The sequence below is a fragment of the Pan paniscus genome, chromosome 7 (genome assembly GCF_029289425.2).
Source record: "Pan paniscus chromosome 7, NHGRI_mPanPan1-v2.0_pri, whole genome shotgun sequence".
In the NCBI taxonomy this organism is placed as follows: domain Eukaryota; kingdom Metazoa; phylum Chordata; class Mammalia; order Primates; family Hominidae; genus Pan; species Pan paniscus.
This window is the reverse complement of record NC_073256.2, coordinates 73,037,058-73,059,675: the sequence shown is the minus strand read 5'-3', so window position 1 is coordinate 73,059,675 and position 22,618 is coordinate 73,037,058. Positions and strand designations below refer to the sequence as shown.

General features: G+C 45.2%; 1 long non-coding RNA gene across 1 annotated transcript; it reads right to left on the bottom strand.

The window, feature by feature from the left end:
- Positions 1-1,041: 1,041 nt before the first annotated feature.
- LOC130541721 (uncharacterized) lies at positions 1,042-22,143 on the bottom strand. Its single transcript, XR_008955816.1, has 9 exons — positions 21,916-22,143; positions 20,791-20,967; positions 18,850-19,220; positions 18,505-18,691; positions 17,327-17,544; positions 13,312-13,429; positions 12,481-12,618; positions 8,381-8,459; positions 1,042-1,357 (listed from the first exon to the last, which is right to left on the bottom strand). It is a non-coding gene; the product is annotated as an uncharacterized LOC130541721 (long non-coding RNA).
- Between the last annotated feature and the right edge of the window lie 475 nt (positions 22,144-22,618).

The following is a 22,618-nucleotide window of genomic DNA, read 5'->3' as shown; positions in this document are numbered from 1 at the left end:
CAGCTTTCCCAGGGGCTGGTGCCCCCACCCACCTGGAGCCTGAGTTTCCTGTGAGCCAAGCCCGGGTTGAGAGAGCCAGGTAGAGGCAAGGTCAGAGGCTGCTCCCTCCCCTAACACAGTCCCACCTGCATCCACAGCTCAGGCAGGGGCTTCATACTAATAGAAATCCCCTAATCACCTGCTCATCACCTCTCCAGTATCTCAGACCTGCACCTCTCCCAGCCAGGGCCCCTCCTGCATTATCCCTGCTACTCCTGGCTTGGGAGCAAGATGGGACCCCATAGAGGGGCAGACACCACCTCCATCTTCCTCGGATGGTATAGTCCAGCAGTTGAGAGTGTAGACGGCCTGACTCTGCCTCCTCCTAACTCTGTGACTTCAGGCAGGTTACTTGGCCTCTCTGTGCCTCAGTTTCATAATCTATAAAATGGGGCTAAGAATGGTACCCCCTCATAGGGTTATTGCATAGATGAATCAGTGTGAAGTGCTTGTAATGGTGCCTGGCACCACTAAGTACCATTCAAGTATTTGCTGTTCTTCTTGCCATTATTATATTTATTCAGTACATGTCCAAGTGCACAGTAGGTTTCAGGACATGCTTGTTGCATGAATGGATAGATGGATGGATGAATGAATGAACCAACTGGCCTCTAAGGGTTCCTTAGTTCACTGATAACTGATAACAAAGGCTATGGGTTTTGAGCACCAAGTAGGTGCCAGGTGCTTCATGCCACATGATCTAACCGAATCCTCACCACTGCCCAATGAAGTGGGTATGATACACCCATTTCTCAGATAAGGAAATCATGACTTAGAGGTTCACTTGTCCACAATCCACAGTGATTTTTCCTCCCATTTAATTTTTAATTATACATATGATACAAAATCGCTGATGAAAAAATTCTGAAAAGAAGCAAAATAAAAACAATAAACATAAAATCACCTGAGATTCCACACCCAGAAAAAAAAAAAAAAAAAAAAAAGAGTAGAATTGGTGGTCACTTATTTGGTCTAGAATCTTAGGAAGCAAGATGCTTATAGTTTCAATAAAGAGCTAATTTTAATTAATTGATTGCCTCTCTGTTCTAATCCCACAGCTTATAAATGACATTAGCAGTGGCTTGGATTTATTGTTGTGGTCTCTGGAAGAAGTTGGGCTTGGCATAACCTCCTGGGGTACAGATTTGTTAATCAGGTACTGAATTGTTGATGAAGGATGGAGCTGGTTGTGGAGGCAGTTGTCCTGGGATACTCTGCCTGGCCCATGAGAGCTGGCACAGAGGCAAGGCCGTGGCCTGTCTTTCCTCAGCCTATCCTCATTGTCCTGGACAGCTCCTTTCCTGGATCTGAGAAGAAGCTATGCAACACATAGAAAAAAAAAAAGGAAGAGTCTTTTAAATACTTTTAATGAGCTATTAATTATAAAATAACACAAGACTACTGGAAAAATGAATTTCTTTTATCTCAGCAAAAAGTATAAAGGTATTTCCAGTTCTTAAGAAAGTTTTGAAAATCTTTTGTTATATGCATAGGTTGTTGAATCCACCACTGCTGATTTGAATTCCTGAAAGTGTTATCCATGAGATCAAAGGCAGAAACAGGTTTTGTTGTTGTTTGTTTGTTTGTTGAGATAAGGCCTTGCTCTGTTGCCCAGTCTGGAGTGCAGTGGCATAAGCATAGCTCACTGCAACCTCAAATTCCTGGGCTCAAGTGATCCTCCTATCTCAGCCTCCTGAGTAGTTGGGACTACAGGTGCAGGCTGCCATGCCTGGCTAAGTTTTTTTTCTTTGAAGAGACGGGGGTCATCATGTTGTCCAAACTGATCTCAAATTCCCGCGTTCAAATGATCCTCCCACTGTGGCCTCCTAAAGCACTAGGATTACAGGCATGAGCCACTGCACCTGGGAGAAACATTTTTAAGGCTCTGAAATAATAGAAAATATTGCTAAATTGTCTTCCAGAAAGGTTGTATCAATGTATGCTTTTGTCAGCAGTGTGTAAAAACCATTTCATGATGTCCTCAGCAACACTGCACATATTAATTTTAAAGACAGAGCCAGATTGAGCCGGGTGCGGTGGCTCACGCCTGTAATCCCGGCACTTTGGGAGGCCGAGGCCGGTGGATCACGAGTTCAGGAGATGGAGAACATCCTGGCTAACACGGTGAAACCCCGTCTCTACTAAAAATACAAAAAATTAGCCCGGAGTCGTGGCGGGCGCCTGTAGTCCCAGCTACTCGGGAGGCTGAGGCAGGAGAATGGTGTGAACCCGGGAGGCGGAGCTTGCAGTGAGCCGAGATTGCGCCACTGCACTCCAGCCTGGGGGACAGAGCGAGACTCTGTCTCAAAGAAAAAAAAAAAAAAAAAAAAAAAGGACATAGCCAGATTGCAAAATAAAGGGTATTTAGGAGTAGCATTTTATTCATAATAAAGTCTTAATTTTTCTATATGCTTATTTTTGGCTTCTATGATTCTATTCACTTGAAACTGTAGAACATAGAGTTTTTATTTATTTATTTATTTCTGTAAGTAGCTTTACTTTGTAAGTCCCTTGCTCATTTTTTCTTACAGAGTTAATATTTTTCTAGTTGATTTTTATGAGTTCTTTATATATTAAACACACTAACTCCTTAAACACACACACATAGTAGAAGAAAAGGTAGAAAGTGGGTCATAGAGTGGACAAGGTATTGGTAGGAGAGTAGACAGCAACTTCAGTATGTATATTAGTTTCACACTCAGAGTTTTTTAATGCAGTTTTTAATTGGTGACTCAAAGATATGGGCTCTTTCATCTCACTTCCAGCACATGACTGCCAAGGTCATGGTGGAAGAAGGAGAAAGAACATGGATGGCCACTCAGGGCATGATGACCAGGCCTGGAAGTGGCATGCATCACTTCCAACTATTTTCTATGGACCAGAACCCAGTCAGATTGTCCAAGTCTAACTGCAGAAAAGGCTGAGCAACATGATCTTCTTGTATGCAAAAGAAGAAAAAAGGGAACTGTGAGCATTTGGCCATTTCCTACCACCTTACCATGACAACCATCCTATGTTAACTTGTGAACCACCACAGCCCTAGCACTCTTAATCACGTTCCCTTTTTTTTTGTTGTGTTTTTCTTTTGTGTAGCCCTTATTTTTGACATGCTGTATATATTCATTTATTATTGCTAGTCCTCCCCCAAAGAACATAAGCTCAACCAGGTTAGGGATTTTTGTCTATTTTGTTCACTGACCCAGAAGAGCACCTGGCACTCCTATTAGTTAAGGAGATATTTCCTGATGATATTTCCTGGTACGAAGTCCTGGCATGTTTCCCACGCTTTCTCCGTGGTGCATCCTTCCTCTATAGCCTGCTGCCAACACCTAGTCAGCCTTCAAAATTCAACCCAAGATCCTTATCCTGCATGAACTCCTCTATTACCCTCCCACCTCCTGCAGAATTGATTGTGACCTTCTTTGTGACATAGTCACACTTTGTACCAAACTACTCTGCACTTATCTCACTATTTTTCATTTGTGAACTTCTTTGTCTGCCCTATGCAACAGTAAGCTCCTATGAGACCTGGCCACATTAAGGATGTCATAGTGTCAGTTGAATAGATGAATGAATGAATGAATGAATGAATGATTTGATAGGCCAACCAATTCTTTACAGTTTGGACAGTTTTAAAAATGCCCCCAATGAAGTCGGAATATGGACTGCATATAAATGACACTGTTAAATTTGTTAGGTGTAATTATGACCTTAGAGTTATGTAATATATGTAACATTATATAATGTATATATACTGGGTTTATTTTGTTATATAAAGTATACATTATATAACAGACATATATTATGTAATGTACTTTTATTGGAGATAAATCCTGAATTATAGGTGGACTGATAAAGTGCCTGAAATTTGCCATACAATAAAATAAAAGGAAATAAAATGGAATAAAAATAAAGTGTGTTGGAGGAGGAGGAGAAATGGAAGACAAGATGGACAAGAGACAAGTTGGAAAAATGTTAATAACTGTTCAAGTTTGGTAGTGAGTATTTGACACTCATTGTACTGTTCTCTCCACATTTGTATATGTTTAAAATTTCCTTAATAAAAATTAAAAACAAAGGAAGTGATATAGCCACTTACACTCTGCCAATATGAAGGAAAAAAGGTTTCCCAACCCTGTGACCTTGTTCCACACTTAGCCCAGTTCTGCATAAAATGCCTCTCGCCTCTTCTGGTGTTGACCATGACATCTCATACTATGTGTAGAGAAAGCCATGTGTATCCCCACCCTCTGTGGGAGGAAAACAGATGTATGCATTTGTAGCAAGAGGACACCTTGCCCCTGCATGTCATAGTGTATTCTTCTAGAGTGTTAGGTCTGGTGAGGGGTCTTAAAATCACTTAATTTAACTCCCTTATTTTACCAATGAAAGGAAACTATGAATCAAAGGTTGTGTGACTTTCCTAAGTTTACACAGTGAAATAGCAGCAGCAAGATCAAAAATAAAATTCACATCTGTAGACCCTTGAGCCAATCTCAGATATGTCTACGAAGAGTGGTTGCCTCACATACAACTATCAAATACTTTCCCTTCTCTACACCAATCAGAGAGGCAGGCCTAGTAAATAGATTAGTATGTTGTGGATAAATATTTGTAAAGAAGTGACTGTGGCTCAGACATACAATAAAACTTACTAAAACTCATCAGGTTAAAATTCAGAGTCCCCTGGAGACCCACGAGTTTATGGAGATGTAGCAGAAGGGTCATTTATGGAAGAGACGCATCCATCAAACAGCAGAATAAGCCTCCTTATTTCCTGCCTTCTATCTACGGGTCAGGTGAGACTGACTGAAGAGAGTCAGGTGTGTCTTAAGCAGGTCACTCAGCAATCTTCTACATAACCAGTGACCATTCATTGACTGTCAACCCTACAGCCACTTAGTGCTTGTCCTCTGGTGCACTCAACAACCCCACCAAGTAAGAATCATTATCCTTATTTGACAAAAACAAATAGGCTTAGAGAGGGTGATATAGTTTGGATTTCTGTCCCCACTCAAATCTCATGTCAAATTGTAATTGCCATTGTTGGAGGTGGGGCCTTGTATTAACCCGTTCTCATATTGCTATAAAGAACAGCCTGAGACTGGGTAATTTATAAAGAAAAAAAGTTTAATTGATTCACTGTTCCATAGGCTGTACATGAAGCATGGCTGGGGAGGCCTCAGAAAACTTACAGGGGCAGAGGAAGCAGGCACGTCTTACATAGCCAGAGAAGGAGGAAGAGGGAGCAGGGGGAGGTGCTACACACTTTAAAACAACCAGATCTCATGATAACTCCCTCACCATCAGGAAAACAGCAAGGGGGAAATCTGCCCCCATGATCCAATCACCTCCCACCAGGTCCCTCCACTGACACATGGGTTGACAATTTGACATGAGATTTGGGCAGGGACTCAAATCCAAACCATATCATTCCACCTCTGGCCCCTCCCAAATCTCATGTCCTTCTCACATTTCAAAATATAATCATGCCTTCCCAACAGTCCCCCAAAGTCTTAACTCATCCCAGCATTAACTCAAAAGTCCAAATTCAAAGTTTCATCTGAGGCAAGGAAAGTTCTTTCTGCCTATGAGCCTGTAAACTCAAAATCAGTTAGTTACTTCCAAGTTACAATGGGGGTACAAGCATTGGCTAAATACTCTCATTCCAAAAGGGAGAAATTGGCCAAAATAAAGGGGCTACAGGCTCCATGCAAGTTCAAAACCCAGCAGGGCAGTTATTACACCTTAAAGCTCCAAAATAATTTCCTTTGACTCTATATCGCACATCCAGGCCACACTGATGCAAGGGGTGGGTTCTGAAGGTCTTGGGCAGCTCTGGTCCTGTGGCTCTGTAGGGTACAGCCCTTGCAGCTGCTCTCAAGTCCTGGCGTTTAGTGCCTGCATCTTTTCCAGGTGCATGGTGCAAGCTGCTGATGGATCTACAATTCTGGGGTCTGGAGGATGGTGGCCCTCTTCTCACAGTTTTACTAGGCAGTGCCCCAGTGGGGTTTCTTTGTGTGGACTCCAACCCCACATTTACCCTCCCCGTTGCCCTAGTAGAGGTTCTCCACGAGGGTTCTGCCCCTCGTAGCAGAGTTCTTTCTGGATACACAGGTGTTTTCATACACCCTCTGAAATCGGGGCAGAGGCTCCCAAGCTTCAACTCTTACACTTAGAACATCCACAAGCTTAACACCACATGAAAGCTGCCAAGGCTTATGGCTTGCACCCTCTGAAGTGACAGGCTGAGCTTTTTAGCCACGGCTGGAGCTGGAGTGCCCATGATGCAGGGCACCAAGTCCCAAAGCTGCACAGAGCAGTGGGACCCGGGGCCTGGCCCCCAAAACCATATCACTTTCCTAGGCCTCCAGATCTGCAATGGGAAGGGCTGCCTCAAAGCTGTGTGAAATGCCTTTGGGGCATTTTCCCCATTAACTTGGCTATCAACATTTGGCTCCTCTTTACTCATGTAAATTTCTGCAGCCAGCTTGAATTACTCCGGAGAAAATGGGTTTTTTTTTTCTACCACATGGTCAGGCTGCAAATTTTTCCAACATTCACACTCTGCTTTCCTTTTAAATATATGTTCCAGTTTCAGATTATCTCTTTACATGCATAACAAAAGTGACCTTGGCTCCACTTCCCAATAAGTTCCTCATCTTCATCTGAGACCTCCTCAGCCTGGGCATCATTGTGCATATTATTGTCAGCACTTTGGTCATGACAATTTAACAAGTTTCTAGGAAGTTCCAAATTTTCTCTCATCTTCCTGTCTTCTTCTGAGGCCTCCAAACTGTTCCAACTTCTGCCCATTACACAGTTCCAAAGTTGCTTCCACATTTTTAGCTATCTTTATAGCAATGCCCCATTCCTAGGTACCAATTTTCTGTATTAGTTTATTCTCATATTGTTATAAAAAACTACCTGAGATCGGGCAATTTATAAAGAAAAGAGGTTTAATTGACTCACAGTTCCACAGGCTGTGCAGAAAGCATGGCTGGGGAGGCCTTGGAAAAACTTCAGTTATGGCAAAAGATGAAGGGGAAGCAGGCACATCTTAGGTGGCCAGAGAAGAAAGAGAGAGAGGGGGAGGTGCCACACACTTTTAAACAACGAGATTGTATAATAACTCATTCACTATCATGAGAACAGCAAGAGGGAAATCCACCCCCATGAATCAATGACCTCCCACCACGCCCCCTCCTCCAACACTGGGGATTGCAATTCAAAATGAGATTTGGAGAGAGATACAAATCCAAACCATATCAAGCCTGGTGGGAGGTGATTGGATCATGGGGATGGATCCTTCATGAGTGGTTTAGTACCCTCCCCTTAGTACTGTTCTCATGATGGTGAGTGATTTATCCTGAGATCTGGTTGTTTAAAAGTGTGCAGCACCTCCCTCCTCTCTCTCCTCCTCCTGCTCCGACATGTGAACTGCTGGCTCCTTCTTTGCCGCCATCATGACTGTAAGCTTCCTGAGGCCTCCCCTGAAGCTGACACTGCCATGCCTCCTGTACAGCCTGCATATCTAATAGCCAATTAAAGCTCTTTTCTTTATAAATCACCCAGTCTAAGATATTTCTTCATAGCAGTGTGAGAATGGACTAACACAGAGGGTAAGGGGCCTGCTGAAGGTCATGCACCTAATAAGTAATTAGTTCAGGGCTTGAATCATGTCTATCCCAACTTATAGCTTTCCCCTTTCCACTCTGCCAAACTGCATTTGAAGAATCCAAATGATTTTGGCCAAATTAAGATCACTCCCACAAGAGCCAGAGATGTCTGTCATCCTGAAACATGATGGACAGTGAAAGATGGAACGGTTACATTGTCCTGGGTCTCCACATGAGGTGTAAGGCAGCAGCATTACACTCTACAGATTCAGGGGGCATTGCAGGCTACTGCTGGAATAGGGCCATGGGGCAATAGGAAGGCTGTCCATGTTGGCTGACCCACTGATGGGTGATTCCACATTCACTTACCAAGTCACAGGGCCAAGCTGAGGCCTGAGCTTAAATTGCTTTAAATTCTCCTCTCCTGTATCTTTTGCTAACTCAGCAAAAAGGAGCAGGAGAGGAGGAGGGGGGGTCAACAATTCATCACTCTTTCCTCCAAGAGTTACCTTCTGTCATGATTGCCTCTACAGCTGTTCTCCTGACTAGCACTCTCTCTCCGCCCTCACCTAGCCAGGCATACAGAAAGACATACACCTGTCCTCTGCACACACACACACGTGCACTCACATACATGCACACACACAAACGCACCTGCACACACACAAGCGCATGTACACACACTCACACACTCTGTGCTGCTCTTCCCAGACCTAACTTACAGACAAGGAACGTGAGCCCAAGCAGGTTTCTGGTTTACTCAGTGTCCTTGATGAGAGTCTCTATCACCATATTTGGCTTCTAGAAAACAATGATATAAAAATAAATAATTGAAAACATATGTCCACACAAAAACCTGCACAGAAATGTTCATAGCAGCATGATTCATGATAGCACCAAGGTGGAAACAACTCATATCCATTGACTGGTGAATGGCTCAACAAAACGTGACCTATCCATGCAATGGAATATAATTCAGCCTTAAAAAATAAGTGCTGATACATGCTGCGACACAGATAAACCTTAAAATTTATGCTAACTAAAAGAAACCAGATACAAAAGGCCCCATATTTTATGACCCATTTATATGAAGGATTCTGAATTGGCAAATCCATACAGATAAAAAGTAGATTGATGACTGCACAATGACGGGAATGGTGTGGGATTACTAGAGGGTATGAGGTTTCTTTTGGGGAGATGAAAATGTTCCAAAATGAATTGTGGGCAGGGTGCGGTGGCTCACACTTGTAACCCCAGCACTTTAGAAGGCCGAGATGGGTGGATTACTTGAGGTCAGGAGTTCGAGAGCAGCCTAACCAACATGGCAAAAACCCACCTCTACTAAAAACACAAAAATTTGCCAGGTTTGGTGGCATGCGCCTGTAATTCCAGGTACTCAGGAGACTGAGGCATGAGAATCGTTTGAACCCAGGAAGTGGAGGTTGCAGTGAGCCGAGATCACACCACTGCACTCCAGCCTGGGTGACAGAGTGAGACTCTGTCTCAAAATAAATAAAATTAAATTAAATTAAATTAAAAAAATAAAATTGTGGTAATAGTTGCCCAAGTCCAGATAGAGTAAAAAGCATTAAACTGTACACTTTAAATTAGTTAATTGTATGGTTTGTGAATTATATCTCAATCAAGCTGTTTCCCAAATAAATAAGCAAATGATGAAGCTTCCTAGACTCTCTAAGGATATTGCACAGCTACCTGCAGTCTCTCTAGCACAGCTCACTTTAGGAAGCCTTGAGACTTGTGGGAGGCTAAAACACAAGACTGGCCATCTTAAGCAATCTTGCTGAGTGGCCAAAACCCACAGAAAGCCCACCTCAGGGATCACACTGCACATAAGGCATGTCCAGCACAGGTGACAGGACTGACACTGTGGTGCCAGACGGACCTGAGTTCCAGCCTGACTCTGCCACCTCTCAGCTGTGAGATGGGGGCAGGTCACCTAAGACAAACTCGCATCTGTAAAATTGAGGGGGTAATAATAGGGTTGTGGTGAGAATTAAACGAACTCTTCTACATGGCTTGCACCAAAAAGTTAGTTGTTGCTATGATAAACATGACATCACCCAAAGAGAAGAGCTGGATAGTTAAAACTTGGCTGACAAGGGGCGAGTGCCTGTGTAGAACGTTCATCTCAGCATTCCACTCATCCACAAAGGGACATATTCAAGGGCACGTCCCAAAGTGAGCAGGCTCTGCCTCCTTCTTGTAGAAAACCTCAGAGCAGCAGAGTCCAGATGGCAAATCTGCACAAGATATCAGTGTGTTACGGAAAACCTAGTGCCAGTCTATCATTTCTGAGGCTTTGCCTAAGAGGTTTCCCCCATTATTTCATGTTGCAAATAATCAACAAGTATGCACTATTAATAATCAACAAGTATTAGTTTATTCTTGCATTGGTGCTGGGCTGAATTTCACACAGGTACAAAAGAAAGAAGTTCAGTCCTTGTTCTAAAGGAGTAACTCTCACGGCAATTCTTTGAGGTAGGCAGGACAGTTATTAGCATGTCCATTTTGCAGATAAAGAACCTGAGGCCCAGAGAGGCTAAATGCCCTGCCCAAGATCTTGTAGCTATTATAGTCACTGGCAACATTGAAATTCAAGCCTAAGGGGTCATGACCTCCAGCCTCATGTCTTTTTTATCTGGCTATGGATTCTCTAGGACATCAGGCTTAAGGCTGTCTGAGGCACAAATCACCTCACAAATAATCAAGTGATGAGGACAACAAACTGAGACAGATGCTTTGTCAGGACCTACTATGTAATTTGCAGGGCCAAGTACAAAATAAAAACGCAGGCCCTTTGTTCAAATATCATGAAGATTGTGACAGCAGAGCATCAAAACAAGCTCAGGGCCTTTCCATATATGGGGACCTGTGTGGCTGTGACTGCACAAGTCACACATCCCTGGAGTCAGCCTGCCCCTTATCCCTGTCACACAAATGCCTAGCGCAAAGCAGATGCATCTGAGCAATTCTGATCTCTGGCTCCAACAAAAGCAAACTCTCCTGGCCAGGCTGTGAGCTTGCCCTGACCCCACATCCAGCCATGTGCCAGGTGGACATGTATCTCTCCGGGCTGGCTGATCCAGCAGCCTTCAGCATTTCCGATTTTGCAGATTTGCAATCTCTTGGCTTACACTGCAGCCACCTTCTCTGCCTGAGAAACCCAGTCTTCCTTGCTAAGGTTCAGCTGCAGTGATACACAGGTCCATTAATGCTCCCCTGGGCACGGAGAAGTGGAAATGTCTACTTAAAGCTGGAGGGCTCTTTGGCCGGGGTGTCAGAGCTGCATTTTTCTTATGCAACTGTTTTCTCCCAGTTTGTAATAACTGTGACTGTCTTGCAGAAAACAACACACTACACTGACAACCAGCTGATCTTTCTTTTTTTTTTTTTTTTTGAGATGGAGTCTCGCCCCGTCGCCCAGGCTGGTGTGCCGTGGCGCGATCTCGGTTCACTGCAACCTCCAGTTCCTGGGTTCAAGCAATTCTCCTGCCTCAGCCTCCTGAGTATCTGGGATTACAGGCATGCGCCACGATGCCCGGCTAATTTTTATGTTTCCAGTAGACATGGGGTTTCACCATGTTGGCCAGGCTGGTCTCAAACTCCTGATCTTATGATCTGCCCGCCTCAGTCTCTCAAAATGCTGGGATTACAGACATGAGCCACCACGCCCGGCCTGATCTTTCTTTCCATTTGTCATGTAAACCTTATTTTTCTGAATAACAGGGACACAAGAATGGCAGACAAGCCAGATGCTCCTAGAATTTCACGAGTAAGAAAGACAACTTGATAGTAATTAGAAATAGAGGCAGGCAGAAATGAGCCTTGGGTCTTCCAAAGATCCAATGAATTAGCTGTGAGATTTAAACAGAGCATATTCTCTCTCTCTTATGGCTTGAACTGTGTTTCCCCAAAAACATATCTTGAAATCCTACCCCCAGTACCTCAGAATGCGAGCTTATTTTGAAAGTATGGGGTTGTTGCAGATGTAATTAGTTAAATCAAGATGAGGTCATACTGGAGCTGTGTGGGTCCTTAATCTAATATTTCTGGTGTCCTTATGAGATTAGACAAAGAGGCTGAGTGCAGTGGCTCATGCCTATAATCCCAGCACTTTGGGAGGCTGAGGTGGGAGGATTGCTTGAGTCCCGGAGTTTGAGACCCATCTGGGTAACATGGCAAAACCCCATCTCTATAAAAAATACAAAAATTATCTGGGTGTGCATGCCTGTAGTCCCAGCTACTTGGGAATCGAGATGAAAGGATCACTTGAGTGTGGGAGGTCGAGGCTGCAGTGAGCTATGATCATGCCATTGCACTCTAGCCCAGGCAACAGAGTGAGGCCCTATCTTAAAAAATAAATAAATAAAAAGTAAAGAGAGAGAGACACACCACGTGGCAATGGAGGCAGAGACTAGAGTAATGTTTCCAGAGGCCCAGGAACATTGAAGATGGCCAGCAGACCACCAGAAGCCAGGAGAGAGGCCTGGACTAGATTATCCCTCATGGCCTGTGGAAGAAACCTACTCTGCCATTACCGTGATCTCTGCCATTACCGTGATCTCAGGTTTCTGGTCTGCAGAGATGTGAGAGAACACATTTCAAGTGTTTTAAGCCACCCAGTGAGTGGCAGTCTGTTACGGCCACCCCAGGAAATGGGTGACCCCCTTTACCTGAAACATAACAAGGTTGGACTGAGTGGTCTCTGGGTTCCCTTCCATCTACACATTTATGCTATTCTGACTTTGGTCACATAGCCACCTTGTCCCAACAGTCAAACTGCCACTCAAGTCAAACTTACCCAGTTCTTTCTACTGTTCCTTCATTCCGGGAGATTCTTAGGCCCCAGCAATTTGGGCCATCTCCCTCTGAAGCTCCCCAGTGAGTTGGCTGCCTCTTTCACACTCCACTGCACATCTGCTTTGTGTCTGGGCCTGTGCTGGGAAGTGGCGTAAAAATACAGACTGGGAGCTTGACCTTGTGAAGGTTGAATTCTAGTAGAGCCTGGCTTTGAACACATTCTCCACTTGGCAGCCGTCCCCCAGGATAGCTCCCAGTGAGCCCCACATCCTAGTGAGTTCATACTCCCATGGAGTTGCCTCCCCCATTGACACCGGGCTGGCCTATCAACCGATGAATGGATACATGAAGTGTGGCACATCCATACAATGGAATAGCACTCAGCTACAAAAAGGAATAAAATTCTGACACATGCAACAACATAGATGAACTTGCAAAACATGATAATAAGTCAAATAAGACAGGGACGAAAGGGCAAATACTACAGGATTCCACCTCCATGAGGTACCTAGAATAGGCAGGGTTCACGAGATGAGAAGCAGGCCATAAGTTACCAGAGTTGGGGAAGTGAGGGAGATGGGAGTTATTGCTTAATGGGTACAGAGTTTCTGTATGAAATTACAGAAAAGTTTTGGAAGTAGATGTGTGATGGTTGTACATTGTGAATATAATTAATGCCACTGAATTGCACATCTAAAATGATTAATATGGTATAATTTGCTGTATATATTGTACCACAATAAAATAAACATAAGTTCTAGACCAGCCTGGGCAATATAGTGAGACCTCATATCTAATTTTTTTTTAGTTAGCGAGGCATGGTGGCACGCACCTGTGGTCCCAGCTACTCAGGAGGCTGAGGTAGGAGGAACACTTGAGCCTGGGAGTTTGACGCTGCAGTGAGCCGTGAGTGTGCCATTGCACTCCAGCCTAGGTGACAGAGCAAGATCCTGTCTCAAAAGAAGGAAAAAAAGAAATACAGGCAGGGAGGGGAATATCAGCACTGTAAAAGAGGTTAAAATGCTTACCTCTGAAGAGTGGGAATCAGGTGCAAAGGTATAAGGCAGAGATGGCTGTTTTTGTTAGAAGTGTAGTTAACTATTTGACTTTATAACTCTGCACATATGTCAGTCCAATAAAACAAAGAGGGAAAGGCTATATGTCATATCTGATACATTAACAAGCATTAAAAAAAATTAGCATAAAATTGCGGTGAAACTAGAACACTAAAATCCTGTTAACAATATAAATGAGTACAAGCCTGGTGGTTTTATTTCCAGAACACTTCAAGAGCCATTGAAATGCTGGGACCTTTTGACCAATTCTCTCACTCTAAAGCAAGGACCTGTGTGGGAAAACTATGACCCACAGACCAAATCCAGCCTACCACCTATTTTCGTATGGTACATAAGCAGGAATGATTTTTACGATCTTTTAATTGTTTAAAAAAACCCCAAAAGAATAGCATTCCCTGATGCATAAAAAATGATAAGGTATTCAAAGTTTGGTGTCCATAAATAAAACTGTGTTCTCACACAGCCTGGCCCATGCATTTGTGGAGGGCCTATAGCTGTTTTGTGCTACAAGGACATCTGCAATAGAGACCACATGGCCCATAAAGCTAAAAATACTATTTGGTCCTTTGCACAAAAAGCCTACTCATCCAGGTACAGAGGGAGGCAGCACAGTCAGGGAGGGAAGCTGAAAGCCTGGACCCTCTGATGCCTGGTTATGTGACCCCGAGCAAGTTTCCCAACTTGTTTGTGACTTGGTTTTCTCATCTGTAAAATAAAGATATTATTAGTACCAACCTTCTAGGGTTGTTGTGAAGATTCAGTGAATGAGCCAGCCTAAATCAGAAGAGCATCTGCACTTGGTGCAAGTGAACTGCCATTGCTTCTCCAGAGAAATCATCAGGAAGCAACAGGATGTGCATAAAGGTTTGCACAGCTAGTGCTACCTAAGGCATGCTCCTGACACCTGGGCATCCCCACCCACAGCTCGGGCCACAGCACAGACCCATGGCCAGACCATGAATTCAAATATTTCTGCGATGCTGTGACACAGGCATCCCTAAAAATCATTAGGCTCTGCAAAATCATGTGATATGACCCACAGGGCTATGAGAGAAATAGAGTTAGGGGCTTCATCAGCAACACATTTTTAAAAAAAGATTAGAACCTAATAAAAATGATAGCACAGGTTTACAGGTTAAATGTTTAAGAAATATGTAAATACTAAAATAAATATGGTATTTACCTTTAAAAAGACGAGGCTTGTTTGAGAAAGTGGGCATTGTGGTTGTAAGCTGGGTAATCTGGAATTAGGAGGAACATTCTAGCCCCAGAGGTTAGTGGATGTAACTCCTAACACACCCTGTGAATGGAGGGACAGAAGATGCTAGGATTTGCGTGGGTGCAGTATGTATTCATAGGGTATGTGCACGGATGTGGTTGTGTATCCCTTGGGTGTGTGCACAAGTGGGTTTGTGTATCCCTAGGGCGTTTGCACAGTGGAGTTGTGTATTTTTAGGATGTGTGCAGAAGTGGGGTTGTGTATCCTTAGGGTTCGTGCACTGGTGTAGTTGTGTATCCCTAGGGTTTGTGCACTGGTGGGGTTGTGTATCCCTAGGGTTTGTGCACTGGTGTGATTGTGTATCCCTAGGGTTTGTCCACTGGTGTGGTTGTGTATCCCTAGGTTTTGTGTACAGGTGTGGTGTATAACCCTAGGGTGTGTGCAGAAGTGGGGTTGTGTATCCCTGGGGTGTATGCACTGGTGTGGTTGTGTATCCCTAGGGTGTGTGCACTGTTGGGGTTGTGTATCCCTAGGGTGTGCACTTGTGCTTGTGTATTCCTAGGCTCAGGTCGGCCAGGTGCTCTTCTCTGTATTAACCTGGTATTTCTGAGGACAAAATCATGCAGAGCAAATGTGAACTTTGAAACTCATGTCATGTTCAATTGTTCCCTAATCTAGCAATTGTATTGGAGAAAACTCATGTTTTAAATCAAGCCATAAAGCAGAACTGAATATATCACATCCCTTGAGGACTCTGAACATGGTTGGGGTAGGGGAACTTTCAAGGAGGTGGCATTGCAGACAGGGACTCAGAGCCTTGACTCATTCCCTGATGTGGACGTCAGTGGTGGCTCCAGAAAGGGTTCTGCAAGGCCACGTGGCAGCAGCTCCTTGCAACTGCCTCACTCTCCGGGCTGTATACTCAGTGCTGAGCCTGATGGCCCATACCAGGTATACAACATGATGTGTACGAAGCCCTTCCACACACACACAGGGCACCTCACAACAGGCTCACAGGGGCAAAGTGCAGGGATCATGAATCCATATTTGACAGGGATGGAGAATGGGGATCAGAGAAGTTGATGACTTGCCCAAAGACACAGAGCCTGAAAATGGAGGTGGGCGCTTCCACATCCCAGGCCCTGGCTGACCCGCCATCTGTCCTCTGACACTGTACGTCTTGGGATCCCCTAGCCAAACACTGGGGTAAACTCCAGGGGTCAGGCTCAAGGCCACACGTCCAGAGGCATAGTCTACAAGAGGAGGGGTGCAGGACACCTGGGCGACATAAAGGCACCTGCCTCAGATGGGCTCACCTCCAATCCTGACACCTATTTCTCCTTTAAATGGAAAGGACAAGCCTCCATCTGCACTGCATCTTTAACAATCACAGCCAGTAAGGATGAGGAATGTTCCAGCACAGTCAGAACGTGAACTTCTTTGTAGCAGGATTGCAGCATTTATTTCAATCCTGAGTCAGAAGGCCGAGCAAGTAGCTCGCATGATGTTTCAGGAGCTTAACGTCGACTGTGGCAGGCAGTCGCTTCTCTGATTAAAACAGGCCTGACACCCTACCCCCGTCACATCTGTCCTCAACTCTCAGGATGCACCTGGGCCCTCAGGCTGGGTGTGCTCAGGGCCTCCGTGTGCCTAGAGAAGCCATGACACTCACTTGTGGTCATGTCAGTGGCAGGTGTGCCACCTGCTCACATTTGCCCAGCAACTTCCCCTAACCCAACAGAAACAAGGTATGGCCTGAAGAAAGCAGACCTGAAATAAGACCCCCCAACAGCTAATTCTCCTTCAGCGCTCTCCAGGCTGTATAGGACCAGTCAGTCACTGCACAACCCCACATGGCCTTGGGGAACAAGCTTACCCTGCTGGAATATGCTTTAAAGATGTGGCCATGTAACACTCATCTGGGCCAGTGGGCCTATACACACACACACACACACACACACACACACACACACACACACCCCTGGGAAGCAAAAACTGCTTTGTTCAGGAAAGGCAAACATGCATTTATAACCCAATTCCAATGTCAGCTACTTGGAGCATAAAATGAGGTCACATTCTCTAGCATTTGGGATTACATCATCTCTTTCAAGGGAATCTCGGGGTCCTCCTTCTAAATAACTCTAAGAGCCCCCCAGCCCAATGGATGCTTTCCAAGTCCAAAGGGTCAAGTCCTAGTCACAGCACCTCATCTGAGGGTCTGTTGCAGTGGCCACTGCCACAGGGTGTCTCTGTTAGGAAAGGTGGCCTACCGGCCTGACATGGTCCCCCAAACTCATGGCCAGGCAGCCTGCAGGCCTCAGCTGCCAGGCTAGGAGCTGGCCTGTCTTATATTCCCATCTCCTCTCTGCCTCAGCTGGACCCACAACATCTAACCCCCTGGTGATGGAGCACGGCATGCTGACCACTCTTCTTAGGGACGCCCAGTCACAGCCCCATGCTGTGTTCAGAAACCCACATTCAAGATCTCTAGCCAGGCTGGGGCGGGAGCCAGGCTCCCATCTCAGTTTCAAAGCCCTTCCCTCAGTGCCCACCTTGTTTCTCCTGTGCAGAGATCAGTGATACTTCTTTCAGGGGAAACCACAGTCATTCCATATCAGGTTTGAAAGCATGTAAATTACAGCTGTGTAGTGGAGGGCACATTTTCTTGTGAATCTTTGTAATTGCTATGAGAATCTTGCTCCCGGCTGCACTCCATGTGATGCCTGTTGGAGGTGTGCACTGCATCAAGTAAGGCCAAGATCCTGCCCACCTGTGATCCAAAAAATATTTGCAAGGAGAATGGAGATCTGGATCAGCCTGCATGATGGCTTCCTGAGCCTCAGAGGCAGAAGTCAGTGGTGCAAACTCCAGGGCCAAGTTACTGCAGTGTGCATATATTTGCACACAGGTATGTGCCAACTCATGCATTTGTGCATACACACAGATATGCACGTAGGCTGTGTGCATACATATGTTCACACTTAACATATAGCGTGTACAATATACTGCTCTGTATGTGTGTGTATATGTATTATATCTATTTTAGACATATATACTGGTTTGTATGTATGTGTATGTATACTAGTATATGTGTGTATACTATCATGCATGTATGTGTGTATACATATACAGGTATGTATGCACGTATATATAGAGAGATATATGTGTGTTATGTGTGTACATATATCCATTTACTAGTATGTATGGTGTATGTGTGTGTACTGGTATGGATATGTGTGTGTGCACACACACATTTGCTGGTATGTATGCCTGTTTGTGCTTATAATGCACAGGCAGAATGTTTCTAGTGGACCACACAGCCTCTAGTTCTCAGTCCCCAGCCCTCCCTTTTGCCCTACATGCAAGGCCTTTCTGAGCTTCATTTACATGTAACCATGCAAGTTCTGACCCAGCAGCACCATCTTCTGGCCACCTGGCAGAGCCTGGCTATGAGCACTCAGAGGTCAAGATGAATCTGACCCATATCAGGGATGGGACGCTGAATGAAGTCCCCAGGGTCACAGGGTTCTCAGACATCCCCAGCAGTTCATTTACAACTCCGTAGATGGACTCCAAAGGACTAGGACCCTTAATAAGTCAAGGAGTCTTCAACCCTACAGCGGGGAAGGCTCAACCCCAAAGGCGTACAAGTCTGAGTGACCTCAGGAAGGGCGTCTGGCTTTGTACTTCTGCAGTTTTCATGGGAGGCTGGCCCCAATCCCATGCTCACCCCCCATATCCAAACTCGTGGCCAGGCAGCGCCTCTAAAGAGGGTGATGACCCAGGATGAGGGAGAGTGTCTCTTGCAAGATGGAGAGAGAGGGTGGTGGGAGCAGTAAGCCAAGGGAGGGGAGGCTCCAGAGGGTTCAGAGATGTGGTGCTCAGGACTCAGGAGAGACAGCTGGCGGCAGGAGAACCTAGAGTTGAAGAGAGTTTTCAAAGAATCAAGCCAGGGAACCAGGCTGTGTAAAGACCAAGGACCCTCCAGATCCTCAGGGTGATCGGCTGGGGCAGGGGTGGGCTAATCTTGGGGTTCAGAGCTGGAAAGGAGCTGGAGCACCCTGGTTCCACCAACCTCTCTAAGCAGGAGCCTCTTCCAAGGCAGCAGCCCCCCAGGGAGTCAGACAGTGAGCCCACACCTTGCAGAGCTGCTTGTTTCCAACATGGGCTCTCTGCCTGTTACGAAGTCCTTCCTTGCCTAAAGCTGGCATCTGCTTTCTCAGGATGTCCTCCCACTGGTCCTCAATCTGCCTTTGGGATCATCCTGGATAAGCCCACTCCTCTCCCAGAAGACAAACTCCATCTATTTGAACACAGCCTTCTTGTCCTTGAAGGTCAGTTCAGCCTCGCATATTTTCCACCTCTCCCTCAAATTCTTCCCTCCTGGCTAGGTGTCCCAAGACTTGGATCTTGTCACTGCCATACTGTGGGTCTCAGATCCCTAATCTGTAAAATAAAGAGGTTAGACTGGGTGGTTTTGAAAAGCTTTGACATCCATAGTACTCTGAAAGTGCGAAAGTCATCTAGCAGACAGATTGGTAACATAAAGGGGGCTTGATCAAATAAGTAAATGTTTGATCTAAATATATGAATGTATAGCTACATATAGAAATATACCTGTAAATATTATGTCTACATATACATACACATAAATGCGTGTTTATCTATACTTACACAGACATACATTTCACTGATGGGGCCTGGAAACAGCACCTCCCCCAGTAGCAATGAGCACAGCTCACACCCACATATTCTATTCTCCCTGAAAGAAACTGGGGCTCCTTGAAGAAATGGCTGACTCCAGGGATGGGATAGTGAAAGCACAAGTTGAACTCAGGGTTTTTTGTTTGTTTGTTTTGTTTTTGTTTTTGTTTATTTGAGACAGGATCCTGCTCTGTTACCAAGGCTGGAGCGCAGTGGTGCAATCATAGCTCACTGCAGCCTGAATTATTGAGCTCAAGTGATTCTCCCACCTCAGCCTCCTGAGTAGCTAGGACTGCAGGTGCATGCCCCCATGTCTGCCCACTTTTGTTGTTGTTGTTGTTGTTGTTGTTGTTGTTGTTGTTGTAAAGACAAGGTCTTGTTATGTTGCCCAGGCTGGTCTTGAAATCTTGGCCTCACATCTCAGCATCCCAGAGCGTTGGGATTATAGGCATGAGCTACCATACCTGGCCTGAACCCAGGATATCAAGATACCTTGCTGAACCAGAAAGCAAGTGAACACTTAAAGAACAAGGGAGCGTGTCAGAAGGACATAGAAGCCAGCTTCAAGGGACTCCCTGTTTGCCAAATCTGAGACAATTTGAGCATCAAATAAATCATGAGAGTAATGGATTAGAACCCATTGACTTAAATAAGAAACCACAAGTCTACAGTGAAAAAAATGAATAAATCGAATGTCTGATGAGAAATGGAATATTCAGTCTCAATATACCACCTCACAAAATATTTATTTATTACAAGAGGAAAAGAGTAACTTTACAGAGAACTCTGGAAGACACCATTTTAAATGAATAATCAAAGTGAACATTAGCATTCAAGATGAGCCTTGGCATCACAGCAAGACCCCACCTCTAAAAAAAATAGCTGGGTGTGATAGTGGTACATCCGTGGTCCCAGCTCCTCAGGAGGCTGAGGCAGGAGGATCACTTGAGCCCAGGAGGTTAAGGCTGCAGTGAGCCATGATTGTACCACTACATTCCAGCTTAGGTGACAGAGCGAGATTCTGTCCAAAAAAAAAAAAAAAAGAAAAAACAGAAAGAAGAAAAAGAATGCTTACACAGGGCAAACTGAAATCAAGTGCAGTGGAATAACGCTTCTGCCATGTTCCTGCCATCAAATCCCAAGGGATCAGCACACACTTAAGTGAAGGGACAGTCCACAAGATAACTGGTCCTTCATCTTCGAAAGTGTCAAGGTTATGAGACTCAAGTAAAGACTGAGCACAGCCTCAGACTGGAGACTAAGAGATGTGACAACAAAATGCTGCATGCCAACTTGAACTGGATGCACTTACTGTGAAGAAATCACTGGGCATGGGGAGACTGAGCGGCAGTGATGCACCACGTGACCTTCTCAGTTGTGACTGAAGGTTGTTCGGACTGACCATGTAGGAGAAGATCCTTATTTGCAGGAAATACACAGGAGTATTGGGGGTGATGACGCATTGGAGAGTAAGTGTTGATAACTCGCCCTCAGATGGTTCAGGAAACATACATTATTTGTGCTGCAATTGAAGCTTTTCTGTAAGTTTGAGATTGTTTTAAATTTAAAGAAAATTATACACACACCCACAAAACTATCTCTTGTAAATGCCTGAGAAGATCAGGACTTTCTTCCTCCAATGAGCAACTCTAACCAGGAAAAGCTCTCTAACCTGTGTGTACCTGTCTTCAGAATCTGGCCCACAGGGTGTGCTTCCCTGACCCTGCCCCATCTTCCCTGAAATTCTAACAGCATGGATGTCAGGGAAACAGGATATCAGCACACCTGGCTGCCCCACCCTAAAGAGCACCAGCACATAGAGTCATGGCTGGCTTTTACTGAGCACTCATTGTATGGATGGGGTTTGATGTCAAGCTGACCGGGCATTGGATCTTGGTTCACATTCGCTGTATGATCCTGGACAAGTCACTTCACCTCTCTGAGTCTCTGCTGCCTGCTGGGTAAATTAAAGACAATAGCCTCTGTCTTGCCAGGTGTTGGTGCGGATTACAGAGAATTGTGCAGGATGTCAGGTACAGTGATAGTTTCTAGACTTTAGGCCTTTGGGAAGTCAGCCTCATAATCTTTTGGGAATCTCCTTATCAAATACAGATTCCTGCAACCTACTCCCAGAGTGATCCCAGCTCACCTGTCCTGTTTCAGCTCCAGCTGATTCACTTCCCCCGCCTCAGGCTTAGACCAAACACTTCACAATTTCCCACATGCACCATAGCACCTCTTGCTCCCATGCCTTTGTACACACAGTTCACCCATCCGGAATGCCCTTCCCCCTTTGATTGGAAAACTCCTACTCCTCCTTCAAAACCCAGGCGAAATGTCTCCTGATTTTTGAAGCCTTTTCTGATCACGCCCCACCCCCCAATTCCCAGTACTCTCTTCTTTGACCAGTTGTTATGACATTAATAAGTATAATTACCTCCCATTTAGTGAATCTATTATATACCTGCAATTTCACACGCGGGATGTATTTTAAGCCAAGGACTAATCATTAGCCCTGTTTTCCTGTTTGCTCATGAAAAAGCTGAGCCTCTGAGAGTTTAAGCAGCTTGCCCTAGGTTTCCTAGCTGATACGGGACAGAGCCAGGACCCCAGGCCGGAGTCTCTAGCTCTGGGTGTTACGGTTTTGGCTCTGCCTCCCGCTCAGAGCACGCGCTCTCAGATGCAGGGTTCCCATCAACCAGCACAGCCCCTGAAGCACAAACATCAGGGAGCAGTGTCAGTCGGTCCCTATCTCCCAGGTCCACACTTCCTTCAGTCACACCAGGCTCTCTGGGCAGGCTGAGAGAATGGGGCTAGGAGCCTCTGAGGCTGGTAAGCCAGGTGCCTTTGGGAAGTGGCCAGGACTGAGGGTGGGTTAACCAAGCAGGACCTCTCATAAGGAGGGTATTGGCCTTCCGCGGGATGCAGCACTGAGGTCTGCCACCAGGGGGCGCTGCTGCTTTATTTCAGGAGCTGCCTCTGCCCAGCGAAGGACAGGAGCGTTTTCCACTGTGTGTGTCTGGGGCTGTGATTGTCAGAATCCTCCAACTTTAGAATTCACAGACTGAAGAATTCATGCTCACATAACTGAACAAAAATATATGGAGCATGAAATTTTTACGCAAGAAGTAGGGCACCTC